Source organism: Labeo rohita, unplaced genomic scaffold (genome assembly GCF_022985175.1).
Source record: "Labeo rohita strain BAU-BD-2019 unplaced genomic scaffold, IGBB_LRoh.1.0 scaffold_86, whole genome shotgun sequence".
NCBI lineage: Eukaryota > Metazoa > Chordata > Actinopteri > Cypriniformes > Cyprinidae > Labeo > Labeo rohita.
Genome location: NW_026129810.1, coordinates 111,358 through 124,449, shown reverse-complemented (window position 1 = coordinate 124,449; position 13,092 = coordinate 111,358). Strand labels below are relative to the sequence as shown.

Genomic DNA, 13,092 nt, shown 5'->3' with positions numbered 1-13,092 from the left:
GACAACGTAACTCTTTTAGCTACGGACGTTTTATCCATACGAAGAGCAATGGACTTGACTGACTGGTACGGTCAGGCCTCGGGCGCTAAGCTTAACAGAAACAAGTCCGAGGCCCAGCTCTTCGGGCTGTAGGACGGAGTTGACACAGGGAGACTGGACGTGGATTTTAAAGAGACAAATTTTAAGATTTTAGGTGTAAAATTTGATAAAGAGGGAGGTGGACGGGATAATTGGACTGACATGTTAGGGAAAGTTAGACAAAAAACTGGGTTTTTGGGGACTAAGACAGATGATTTTTGAAGGCAAGGTTTTAATTTTCAAATCTGTGATTTTACCCCTGATTTTACTTGTCTGTTCTGTTTTTAGTCCACCCCGAAGGTTCCTGACACAGCTGGAGAGGGCGGTGTTTTACTTTCTGTGGGGTCCAAGTGGGAGCGCTTGAAGAGAAAAATTGTGAAGAAAAGACCGGAAAATGGCAGAAAAGGCCTCCCAGACCCTCACCTGTTTTTAGGCAGTTATTTCACCGCCCTGCATTCTAGATATGCCATGACCCCATCCAAAGAAAACAAAACAGCTGCAATGACACGATTTTGGATGGGGTCTTACCTAAGGAGTCTAAAGATTTTACCTGTAGATTTAAGAAGCCCAGTGTCTTTTAACTTGCCCAAGGAAGCTGATCCAAAAAACTTTAAATTTTAAACCTACAGAACTGAATTGTATTGTGACTCTGCCCCTGAATAAAGGTTTTGATGTTAGCTTTAGAGCTGCTTCCCACTTGAATGATTTTTGGCAAAGGTTTGAGATGTTCAAAGCCCAGTTCTCTATGTTTACTGTGGAAAAACTGACTGATAACACATTTAAAACTGTGATTGTCAGGATGTTCAATAAAACAGTAACTGGGGAAGATATTTGTGTATGGCTGGGGAGATTTTGCACTGTTCAAGACCAGCCAGTCAAAATGCTAGATGAGGATGGCATTTGAACATGCTCCTGGCGAATTCCCATCAAACAACGGGAAGACGCCGGGGGCTACCAGGGCCTGAGACATCTGCCTTCAATGATTGGGAGAAACCCGAGGCTACATTCACTACCAAGGAATGCCCAAACTTTGTAGGAAGTGTGGCATGTTTGGACATCTAGCCGAAGCTTGCCAGGAAATTGTATGTGGGAAATGTAAAGAAACTGGTCACAGTTTTGAAGAGTGTACCAATGGCAGGAGGTGTAATCTTTGTGGAGAATTTAACCATCTCTACAGAGATTGCCCAAAAAGCTTTGCCAACAAGCTTAAAGGCAACAAAATGGCCGCCCCACAACCACAGCAAACAGTAGAACAAAGGGAGGAGGCGGCGGTCCTTGAGGTTTTGGTAGGAAATTCAAAATCCCAGCCAACCTCAAGGATTGGGCAGGAGGCAGGAAGTGTGGTGGCTACAGGGGCAGAGTCACATTTTGAAACAGAACAAGGGGAGGAACCCACCACTGCAAGAAAAAGGAAATGAAGATGAAACGTGTTCCTCCCTCAACTCACCGAGGTGAGTATGTCATGCAGTGGGAGCGAAATGGACTGCTCCCTCCCAAACGCTCAGGTGCAGAAAAGAGCTGTGGGATCTCCCTTACCTGAAACAGGTGAGAAGAAGGTTAGGGTAATATATCGGCCAGATAGTTCTAGCTCAGAAGATCTGGACCGTATGTGGCCCCTAGAATCCCCAAATGAGGTCTCTTTTCTGCATATAAAGCTAAGAACATCAACAAAAGAACTGCGAGAGGTTCACTCTGCGGCTCCAGAGGTGTTGAGCATTTGTCCCCCTGACCTCAGTTTTACTGAGGGTAAGGGAAAGCAAGTGCAACAAGAAATAACATGATTTTAATTGTATCTTTGTAGTCTTTTAATGTTTGTTTCTTTTAAATGTCTCATGTGTTTTTAACCACACTGCTCATGGCCCTCACCATCTCTACCATAAATGTAAGAAGTGTGAGGGCCACCATTAGAGCACAGAGCATTTTGTCTTTTTTAAAAAGTTTTAAGTCAGATTTGTTTTTACTGCAAGAGTGTTCTCTGCCCTTTTTAATCAGGTACGAGAAGCTGGAGAAGCTATGGTCCTCTGGACTCTCCATATGGAGCAGCTCAAATTTTAATAAAAATGATGGAGTTGCGGTTTTAATACATAATCCTAACATCTTGGTGAAGGGCGGGCACTTTTAGTAAATCTGACCTTTTTAGACAGGGATTTTAATGTTCTTAATGTATATGGTTTTACGGAAAAAAAATGAAAGATATGAGCTTTTAGAAGATTTGCAGCCCCACATGTTAGGGAGAACCCCCCTAGTAGTGGCAGGGAATTTTAACTGTGTTTTAGCAAAAATGACAGGAAGAGGGTAGGAGAAGATTTTAAAGTAGACAAAACATCAGTTTTATTGCAGGCTTTAGTTAGAGATTTTAATTTAGTCGACTGTTTTAAAAACGTGCATCAAAGAGAGGAGGCCATTCTTTTTTTGTGGTCAGTGTTGGAGAAGCTTGGTTTTGGCCCAGGGTTCAAAGCTTGGATTCGGCTTTTGTATAGCAAGGTTTTCAGTCAGATTAGGGTAAATGGGTTTTATTCTGAACTAGTGGAGCAGTTGGGTGGCGTGAGGCAAGGGTGTCCCCTGTCACCCATGTGTTATATATTGTCTTTGGAGCCTCTGATTAATCGGGTACATTTAACAACAGCATTGACTGGCGTATTGTTGCCAGGTGGAGGAGGACAAAAGTGTCTGCATATGCAGATGATATGACTGTTTTTTTGACTACGGAAAAAGATTTTGTAGTGATAGGAGAGATTTTGCATAGTTTTTCTACAGGTGCCAAAGTAAATGTAGGTAAGTCTTCAGTGATGTTTGTAGGATGGTGGAATGAGAGAACTGTGGTTTCAGGAAGGTATACCTTGTGTCAAGATGGTATCAAAATTTTGGGTGTTAATTTTTTCAAAGAGAATAGTGCACAACAAAATTGGGAGGGGTTGCTGAAATCCTTGCAATCTAAGGTTAGCCGGTGGAGTGTAAGGGATTTGTCACTGTGGGATAGAGTACAGGTAGTGAAGGCAGATGTGTTGCCTAGCATTAATCATCTGGCCTACATTTTTCCCCTACCTTTTTGGCAGGGGAGGAGAATGGAGAAGTTAGTTTTTTCCTTTATTTGGAAAGGGAGGACAGAGTTAGTATCAAGGTCACAGATGTTTCATCATCTGAGGGAGGGAGGCAGGGGGGTGCCGTGCCTCCCTTGGAAGGTGGCAGCTCTATTTACATCTTTTGTAGCTCGCCTAGTTGTACAGGCTCTAGAGCATAAAGCGTATGTTTTAGCTCAGTTTTGGTTGGGCTGGCCTTTGAGGCATTTAATAGTGTGGAGTAACAGAGTGCCCTGGTCGCTGGATAGGTCTGAACACTATAAGGTAGCGGCAGACATCATCCAAGGGAATCCTTGGTGTTTGGAGCAGTCATTGTTGCTAAATCATAGAAAGTTGTATGTAGGGTTGAGGGAGAGTTTGGTTAGGGAGGTTAGAAGGGCAGGGCCTCCAACTGAAGTGAATTTGCTGTAATTGCAACCAGACTATTTGGTAGGCAGGTGTAAAGACGTCAACTGGTTGGCAGCATTAGGGAGGTTCCCAGTACGGGAGCGTTTATATAGATATGGTCAGGGCAGATCCCCTTTGTGCCCAGTGGGTTGCGGAGGGGAAGAGACCATTGAGCACGCCCTGTGGTCATGTCCAGGAGCAGTGTCTTTGCCAGAGTGGTCCCTCTGACAGGCGGCCTGGGCCTTCATACTTACCTGGCAGGGGAGACACCATGATCAAGAAGGTGGTTCACCTAGGGCGAGGCTCGTCCATTGCACTCCGGCCGTGCTGACCCCTGCGAATTCCCCAAATGTGGGAATCTCGACTGCATAATTTATGGTAGTGGGGGACTGCGTTCGCGCTCTCCCTTGCATGTCTTTGGTTGAAAAAGGCAGGTGGGTTTTGTCTGAGTTTTGTTTTGGTGGTTGTTGTTGTTTCCTTTTCGGGTAATCTGCGGTTCAAAGAGTTGTTCCGAACAAGGGCTTCCGTCACACGGTGTGCACGTACTGTGTGCGCATGAAAACGAATTCGCTTACGCTCTTGAAAAATGGTGGCCGGTTCAGTTCAAATTTCTCACGAACTGAGTGTTGCGTAGCTATAGCTGTTTGCACTTTTGTTTGGCTTTCCTTTTTGTACCCTTTTCCCCATTTTCTTTTCATCTTACAGTGCCACCAAGTGGCCAGCCGCAGCGCCCCTTTTCACCTGACCACAGACTGAGCCCGTACATAGGTGTAGCAATTTGGCTGAAATGATCTCATTCCTCTGGAGAGCCATTTTCGCAAACTCGGCCACGTGACCTGCAAACGTTTTGGGGTCCCCTCGCCAAGGTGAATGGAAATTTCCGCTTTTCTTGGATCATCTTTGATAGTCGGACTCCAGAGAAACTTCCCGAAAATTTCCCCAAAATTGCCCATCCGAGACCTGCCTCTCGTTTGTCTTGAGCCAAGCCAGGCGGGGGTGGGTACTACCGTCCCCCCGCATTTGGGGTCTCTGCGACCGCCCGCCGCCGAGACCGGCGTCGCCCTTTCTGGCTTCCTCCCCACTGCCTCTTAGCGTCATCGCTTCTCGGCCTTTTGGCTAAGATCATGTGTCTGGTCATGCGGTTGAGTTGCAATTGCCTCTTGGAGGTTTTTTTGACTTTAGTCCCCAACTTTCAGGAGGTACATTGGCTGCGCCTTTTATCTAGATGATTTGGTTTTCAAGGATTCCACTGGTTTTAAGGTAAGTTATTCATTAATTTACTGTTAAGTTTTATTCTTGATTTTAAGTGCCGTTAATGCCTCCACCATGTCGGCTGCTCGTGCCGACGTGCAGAGACACCACAGCATTTGCTTTCTTTTAAAAGAGGTGGATGGTAAGCTCCTGGGGATGTCACGTCTTAACTTCTCCAGGAAGCTGATCCAGAAAACCCTCAATTTTAGACCAGAAGAGTTGAATTGTATTGTGACGCTACCTCAGAACAAAGGATCTGACGTAAGTTTTAAGACCACTTCCATGTTAAATGATTTCTGGCAAAGGTTTGATGCATGCAAGGCTCAGTTCTCTATGTTCACTGTGGAGAAACTTTCAGACAATTCACTGAAAACTGTGATTGTCAGAATGTTTCATGAAACAGTGAGTGGGGACGACATTTGTGTCTGGTTGGGCAGATATTGCACTCTTCGGGGTCAACTGGTCAAGGTGATGGATGAAGATGGCATCTGGAATTGCTCCTGGCGAATTCCCATCAAACAATGGGAAAACGCTAGGAGCTACCAGGGCCTGAAGCATCTGCCATCAATGATTGTGTTGGGTGAAAACAGAGACTAAATTCACTACCAAGGGATGTCTAAATTATGTAGGAAATATGGGAAAATGGGACATTTAGCCGATGCATGCCAAGAGCTAATATGTGGGAAGTGCAGAGAAATTGGGCACGTCTTTGACGAATGTACCATTGGCAAATGGTGTAATCTTTGTGGAGACACAAATCATCTCTACAGAGATTGCTCCAGGAGTTTTGCCAAGAAACTGAAAGGTAACAAAATGGCCACCCCACCAGAGGAGCAAACAATCAAACAAAGAGAGGAGGCATGCCCTGAGGTTTTGGTGGGAAATTCAAATTTCCAGCCAGCCTCAGGGATTGGCCAAGAAAAAGGAAGTGGGGCAGCCAAAGAGGCGGCGTTACCAACAGAGAGGGAGGAAGCCACTCCAAAACAACAAGAGAGTGAAATTAACAAATTTAAAATGGAGAGGAGGAAACGGCTTTCTCCTTCAAATCCATTTCTGAGGTGAGTGTACCAACTAGTGGGAGTGAAACTGATTGTTCATTTCCAAATGCAAATGTTCAAGTGCAGAAAAAAAACAAACTGCAAGATCTCCTCTGTTTGAAACAGAGTAGAAAAGGCTGAAGACATCGCATCGACTAGATAGTTCCTCACTGGGAGATCTAGACTGTATGTGGCTGGCTGAATCTCCCAATTAAGTTTCCTTTCTGCATATAAATTAAGAACATTGTCACCAAAGGAGCTGCAAGAGGTTCTTTCTGCGGTTCCAGAGGGGTCAAGCACTTCCTCTCTAGATCCCAGTTTATTTGGGGGAGAGGAGGTACAAGTGCCACAAGATATAACCTGATTTTAATGATATCTCTGTAGTTTCTTTTCTTAAATAGGTCTTCTTTTATGGTTTATACCTTTTTAATTACCCTACTGCTCATGGCTCTCACTGTCTCTACCATTAATGTGAGAAGTGTGAGATCCCACCTGCGAGCACAGAGCATTTTATCTTTTCTAAAAACTGTTAAATAAGATGTGTTTTTATTGCAAGAGTGTTCTCTGCCTTTTTTAACAAATTATAGGAAGCGGGAAGACATGTGGACTCTGGGGCCGTCCTTTTGGAGTGGCTACAATGGCAATAAAAATGATGGAGTTGCCATTCTAATAGGTAACTCACATATCTTGGTGAAGGGAAGCACGGTGGTAAAGGACGGATGGGCAATTTTAGTCAATCTGACTGTTTTAGACAAAGATTTTAAAATTCTTAATGTGTATGAGCATACTGGGAAAAATGAGAGGTATGAACTTTAGAAAACCTGCAGCCCCACATGCTAGGTAGGATTCCCTAGTGGTGGCAGGGGATTTTAATTGTGTTTTATCCAAAAAGGACAGGAAGAGGGTAGGGGAGGATTTTAAAGTTGACTTTTAAAGGATTTTAAAGACATCGGTTTTATTGCAGCGTTAAGTCAGAGATTTTAAATTAGTTGACTGTTTTAAAGCAACGCATCAGAGAGAGGAGGGCTTCACCTGGTTTAGTGGTGACGACACCAGAGCCTTTCGCATTGACTATGTTTTTTACACGAGACTGCCCGCCAACATTGACCCCCGTCTTTTTTTCTGACCACATAATGCTGTCGTGCACCCTTTCACTCCCCATTGGTGTGACTGTAGGTGGAAGGCTGTAGAAGCTGAACTGCTCTCTTTTAGAAGATGAAGAGGTAATCAGAGAGTATAGGGAGCAGTTCAGCCGATGACAGACCCTCCAAGACTTTTATGATTCACATGCACAGTGGTGGGAGATGGTGAAGGAACGGAAGAGACAGTATTTTAGGAAGATAGGTAGGGATAAAAAGAATAGGTTAACTAGACGTATGATGGGGCTGCAAAAACCACTACAGAGGTATTTTAATCTTTTAAACAATGGTTTTTATTTTTATGAATTTTAGGAGTGAAATTTGACAAAGAGGGTAGAGGACGGGGAAACTGGACGGACATTTTAGGGAAAGTTAGGCAAAGACTGGGCTTTTGGGGACTAAGAGAGATGACGTTTGAAGGCAAGGTTTTAATTTTTAAGTCTGTGATTTTACCTCTGATTTTACTTGTCTCTTCTGTTTTTAGTCCCCTGAGAAAATTCTTATTGAACCTAGAGAGGGCAGTGTTTTACTTCCTGTGGGGGTCCAAGTGGGAGCGCCTAAAGAGAGACGTAGTGAAGAAGAAACCAGAGAATGGGGGAAAAGGACTGGCCAGATGCCCACCTGTTTTTAGGCAGCCGCTTCACCGCCCTGCACATAAAGTATGCTGTAACCCCATCCAAAGACAACAAGACAGCGGCCATGATGCAATTTTGAATGGGATCTTACTTAAGGACTCTGAAGATTTTACCCACTGACCTGAAAAGCCCAGTGTCTTTTAACTTACCTAAAGAGTATAGTTTTATCAAAAAATTCTTAAAGAAATATCTTTTAGAGCAGCAGGATGTCACCATTTTAATTAACCATAAACATCTTATCTCTCTTGTGCAGGACCGGGAACCGGTGAGTCCAGTTCCAGGCCTCACATTACGTGAGGAAGAACGCTGCTCACCCCGCTCTCCAGAATAGGCACAAGGACCTATCGTGGATGGTGGCTCATGAGTTCCTCCTGGTCAGGGCGGTTATGCACTCCAGAGGCATGGCCAAAAACCCTGTCTGTCCATGGACTGCGGTGCTGCGCGGAACCCGTGGGCCAAGACCGGCCCCCTATATTTCCCGTGCCTACCAGCGGGTTGGCCCCAGATAGGGTACCAGCTCGACATCCTTGGGGTGGGCCGGGGCTTGAAGGACTTGACAGCACAGGAATTTACCTCGCTCTGGCTCACCCTCAACATCATCAAGGAGGCCATCTGGGCCACCAGGAACCTGCTGGTTGGGAAGCACGTTACAGTGGACCAGCGGGCCGAATGAAAGGGGATCTCTGCTGAGCCCATAAAGTACCATCTCACGTCCCCGTTCTGGAGAGTGGGGTGAAGACCGACTTGTTAAGAGCTCAGCCCCGGTCTTGCATAACAGATGACTTTTAAGACTTTTAACTGATGGTTTTATTGTGAATATGATGCTTGTTTGGTTTTTAAATTTGTATTTTATTTTTTGTAATGCACACACCTTTTAAACACATCCCAAACATGGACTTTTAAAGCAAGACACACAATGGTTTTAAAAGTTTGTTTTTTTATCAAAGACTGTATTTTTCTTTTTTAACCTTGTGTATTATTTATTTTGCTTGTTTTAAAAAAAAGTGTACTAAAATGGAGAATGTGTGTGTATAAACAAAAATGGTGACAATAAAACTGCTCAAAAGAAAAAAAAAAATCTGTTCTTATCAGTTTAATATCTGTATAATAGCTTGGCGGTTTGCAGGCTGGGTCACGCACAGCGCAGGCCAGCGACGCAAGGTACCCATCCTCCCTTTGCTTGGGGTGGGGTGGGGTGGGGTGGTCACCATTAATAAGGAGGGTAGAGAGGGAAGTGGTCCCTCTGACAGGCGGCCTGGGCCTTCATACTTACCTGGCAGGGGAGACACCATAATTAAGAAGGTGGTTCACCCAGGGCGAGGCTCGTCCATTGCACTCCGGCCGTGCTGACCTGTGCTACATTTGTGCTCTCCCCTGCATGTCTTTGGTTGAAAAAGGCAGGTGGATTTTGTCTGAGGTTTTTTTTTGGTGTTGGTTGTTGTTGTTGTTTCCTTTTCAGGTAATTTGTGGTTCAAAGAGTTGTTCAGAACGAGGGCTTCTGTCACACAGTGTGCACGTGCTGTGTGTGCGTGAAAACGAATTCGCTAATGCTTTTGAAAAGTTGCCCCCTGGTAGCCGGTTCAGTCCAAATTTCTCACGGACTGAGTGTTGCGTAGCTGTAGCTGTTTGAATTATAGCCATTTTCGCAAACTCGGCCACACAACCTGCAAACGTTTTGGGGTCCCCTCGCCAAGGTAAATGGAAAGTTCCACTTTTCTTGGATCATCTTTGACAGTCAGACTCCAGAGAATCTTTCCGCAGCGCTCTGGGCCGGACCAGGCCCAATGCCTAGCGCTAGCTTGGAAAAGTAGGTTTTCAACAAAATAGCCGAAAATTTCCCGCCCGAGCAGCCCGTCTGAGACCTCTAATTCGTCTCAAGCCAAGGATTCCGATGCCACCACGCCGTACTTTCCATCGCTGCAGAGCCGCCGCCAGGCCGATCGTGGTGAGGCTCGGTCACGTTGCAGGCCGGGGTGGGTACTTTGGGGTCTCTGCGACCGCCTGTGGCAGACACTGGCATCGCTGTTTCCAGCTTCCTCCCCGCTGCCTCTTAGCGTCATCGCTTTTTGGCCTTTTGGCTAAGATCAAGTGATCTGGTCAGACGGTAAGGACAGCGATCACCTTTTGTAGGACCTGCTGAGTCCGTGTGTTGCTTGTCACACAGAGCCTTTATCCTTCAGTAAACGACTCGTCATTTGCGGGTAATCTACTTGTTTCAATTGCTTGTTACCCGCAATTGAATTGAATTTAATTGTTTTTAAGGTAAGATTTTAACTTATTTATTGTATTATTTATTGTTTGTTTTTTAGCCGCAGCTTGCTGGTGGTGCCTCCACCATGTCGGCTGCTCGTGCCGGTGTGCGGAGGCACTGCAGTGTGCGTTTTTTTATTCAAGGAGGTTGAGGGAAAGCTGCTGGGTATGTCCAGAATGGACTTTTCCTGGAAGCTAATCCAACACACCTTACATTTTAAGCCTGATGAATTTAATTGTTTATTGACTCTGCCCCTGAACAAAGGTTTTGATGTGAGCTTTAAGAAAAGCTTTTAAATGACTTTTGGCAAAGGGTTGATTCTGTTAAGGCCCAGTTCTCCATGTTTCCTGTGGAAAAACGTTGACAACACATTAAAAACTGTGATTATCAGGATGTTCAATGAAACAGTGACTGGCAAGGATATATGTGTGTGCTTGGGTAGATTTTGCACTGTTCGAGGCCAGCCGGTTAAAGTGGTAGATGAGGATGGCATTTGGACATGCTCCTGGTGAATTCCTATCAAACAATGGGAAGATGCTGGGGGCTACCAGGGCCTGAAACATCTGCCCTCTATGATCGTGCTTGGAGAGAACAGAGGCTACATTCATTACCAGGGTATGCCCAAACTATGCAGGAAATGCGGTAGAATGGGGCATTTAGCCGAAGCATGCCAAGAATTAGTATGTGGGAAGTGCAAAGAAATTGGACACAGTTTTGTAGAATCTACCAATGGCAGGCGGTGCAATCTTTGTGGAGATTCCAACCACATCTACAGAGAGTGCCCATGAAGTTTTGCCAACAATCTCAAAATGGCTGTTCCACAAGTTCACCAAACAATAGCACAAAGGAAGGAGGAGGTGGTCCCTGAGGTTTTGGTGGGAATTTCAAATTCCCAGACAGCCTCAGGGATTGGACAGGAAGGTGGAAGTGGGGAGGCCACAGGGGTGAAGTCAAATGTTTTAATCGAACAAGAAAATGTCATGGAAGGAGAGGAAAGTGAAGAAGAAACAAATCCCTCCCTGGAAACGTTTTCGGAAGGCGCTCAAGAATCCAGTGGGAGCGACACAGAGTGTGAACTCCCTAATGCTCAGGTGCAAAAAAGACCTGCGGGATCTCCTCTGCTTCAAGCAGAGGAGAAAAAAGTTAGGGCAGCACATCAGCCCAATAGCTCAGATTCGGAAGATCTGGAGGGCATGTGGCCCCTAGAGTCCCCCAATGAGGTTTCCTTTTTGCACATTAAGCTAAGAACATTGTTACCAAAGGAGCTGCAAGAGGGTTTCTCTGCACCTGAGGCATCGAGAACTTGCTCATCTGACCCCAGTCTCTCTTGGAAGAAGGAAGGGGAAGTGAAACAAGATGTAACATGATTCTAATATTTTTGTAGTCTTTTTTCCTTTTCTGTTTTAAAAATGGTTCATACCTTTTAACCATACTGCTCATGGCTCCCACCATCTCACCATCAAGATCAAGATGACGCTGTGCATGGCTGCCTTGGTTTGTTGTTCCTTTGTACTTTTACTGTTTTTGTTTGTTTGTCCTGTCTTAAGCAACGTTTTTCCAATCAGCCTCTCTGAAGCTATATACCGGAGCTGTGTATAGTCCCATTCTGCTTCAAATGTTCCACCATCATCCCTGTACCCAAGAAACCAAAAATCACAGGACATGACTACAGACCTGTTGCTTTAACATCTGTGGTCATGAAATCATTCGAGAGACTGGTGTTGGCCTACTTGAAGGACATTACTGGACCCTTGCTGGACCCCCTGCAGTTTGCTTATCGAGCAAACAGGTCTGTGGATGATGCAGTCAGTATGGGATTGCACTACATCCTTCAACATCTGGACAAACCAGGGACCTATGCAAGGATCTTGTTTGTGGACTTCAGCTCTGCTTTCAACACCATCATTCCATTTTAGTCGGAGGGGCTGCGTTCCTATACAAGCGCTCCAAATGACGCCAGCGAGGGAAATGCGTCGGCGCACTCATGAAATTCCAGCAGCGCGGTTTCAGGACTCCGTTGCCGAGTATTCATTTGGTGAATCTCTGCTCCCTTTCAAATAAATCAGACGAACTACAACTCCTCACCCGCACAAACAAGGACTTTTTAAATTCTGCTGCACTTTGCTTCGTGGAAACCTGGCTAAACGGAACCATTCTGGACAGCACACTTCATCTAACGGGCTTCCAGCTGGTCAGAGCGGACCATGTCACCAAGTTGTCGGGGAAAACGAGAGGCGGTGGATTATGTTTTTATATCAATGAAGGCTGGTGTACAGACGTTACCGTTTTAAAGAAGATGTGCTGCCCAAACTTGGAAGCTGTCTTTATTAACTGTAAGTCTTTTTATTCGCCGTGGGAGTTTTCCTTGTTTATTCTGGTGAGTGTGTACATTCCTCCTAAAGCGCGTGTAAGCGCGGCGTTAGAACTGTTGGACGATCAAATCACACACACAGAGCAGCGTTACCTGGACTCTTTTATTATTGCCCTCTGTGATTTTAATAAAGTTCATCTCACCCGCGAACTACCTAAATATAGACAGCACATCACATGCCCTAACCGGGGACAGTAATATACTGGACCATTTGTTGGAAACTCAGAAGCGAAGACCAGGAGCCTTTTGGGTATCTTCAGCAGAGTTCTTTATTGAGAACGTGCTGTGTGGAACTGCAGTCATCAAACATCATCTAAGGCAGTGATACATTGTAGTTTATATACATTTAGGGGGCAGTGCTTAGATCTGGAGACAAAGCACCTGGGTGACAACCCTAAACAAAGTATGCAAATGAAGTATTCAGGTATAGCAGCCTGCACCATTTACACCAGTCCTAATCAAATCATCATAACTACTCAAAGACTGGGCAGAGGTACCAAGAGCCATTACAAACAAAAGGTGAACATCTCAGTATTCTGGCTCATTTGACTTACAATAAGAGAACAGGAACTGGCAGGAACCTCTTGCTACAAACTTTGCTTGAGAGAATCATTTGTTTGATAACATCATATTTACCTTAAATGCTAAATACAATATATTTCACCTTAGTTTATTATGTGATGCTATGTCAGAACATAAGATCAGCATATTTTAAACAGATTCTTAAATTTGTAATCCTACACATTGCTACACGGTTTTAAATGATGCATATCACTGTCCCCCGTGCAGCGCTGGGACTCTCTGATCACTGTTTAGTTCATCTTCTACCAGCCTACAGGCAGAAACTTAAATCTGCTAAGCCT

General features: G+C 44.9%; 1 non-coding gene and 1 pseudogene across 1 annotated transcript; both read left to right on the top strand.

Annotated features, from left to right (window-relative positions):
- Positions 1 to 3,791: 3,791 nt before the first annotated feature.
- LOC127162222 (U1 spliceosomal RNA) lies at positions 3,792 to 3,955 on the top strand. Its single transcript, XR_007827278.1, has one exon. It is a non-coding gene; the product is annotated as a U1 spliceosomal RNA (small nuclear RNA).
- Positions 3,956 to 6,277: 2,322 nt separating this feature from the next.
- Positions 6,278 to 8,280, top strand: LOC127162206 (uncharacterized; annotated as a pseudogene).
- Positions 8,281 to 13,092: the final 4,812 nt, after the last annotated feature.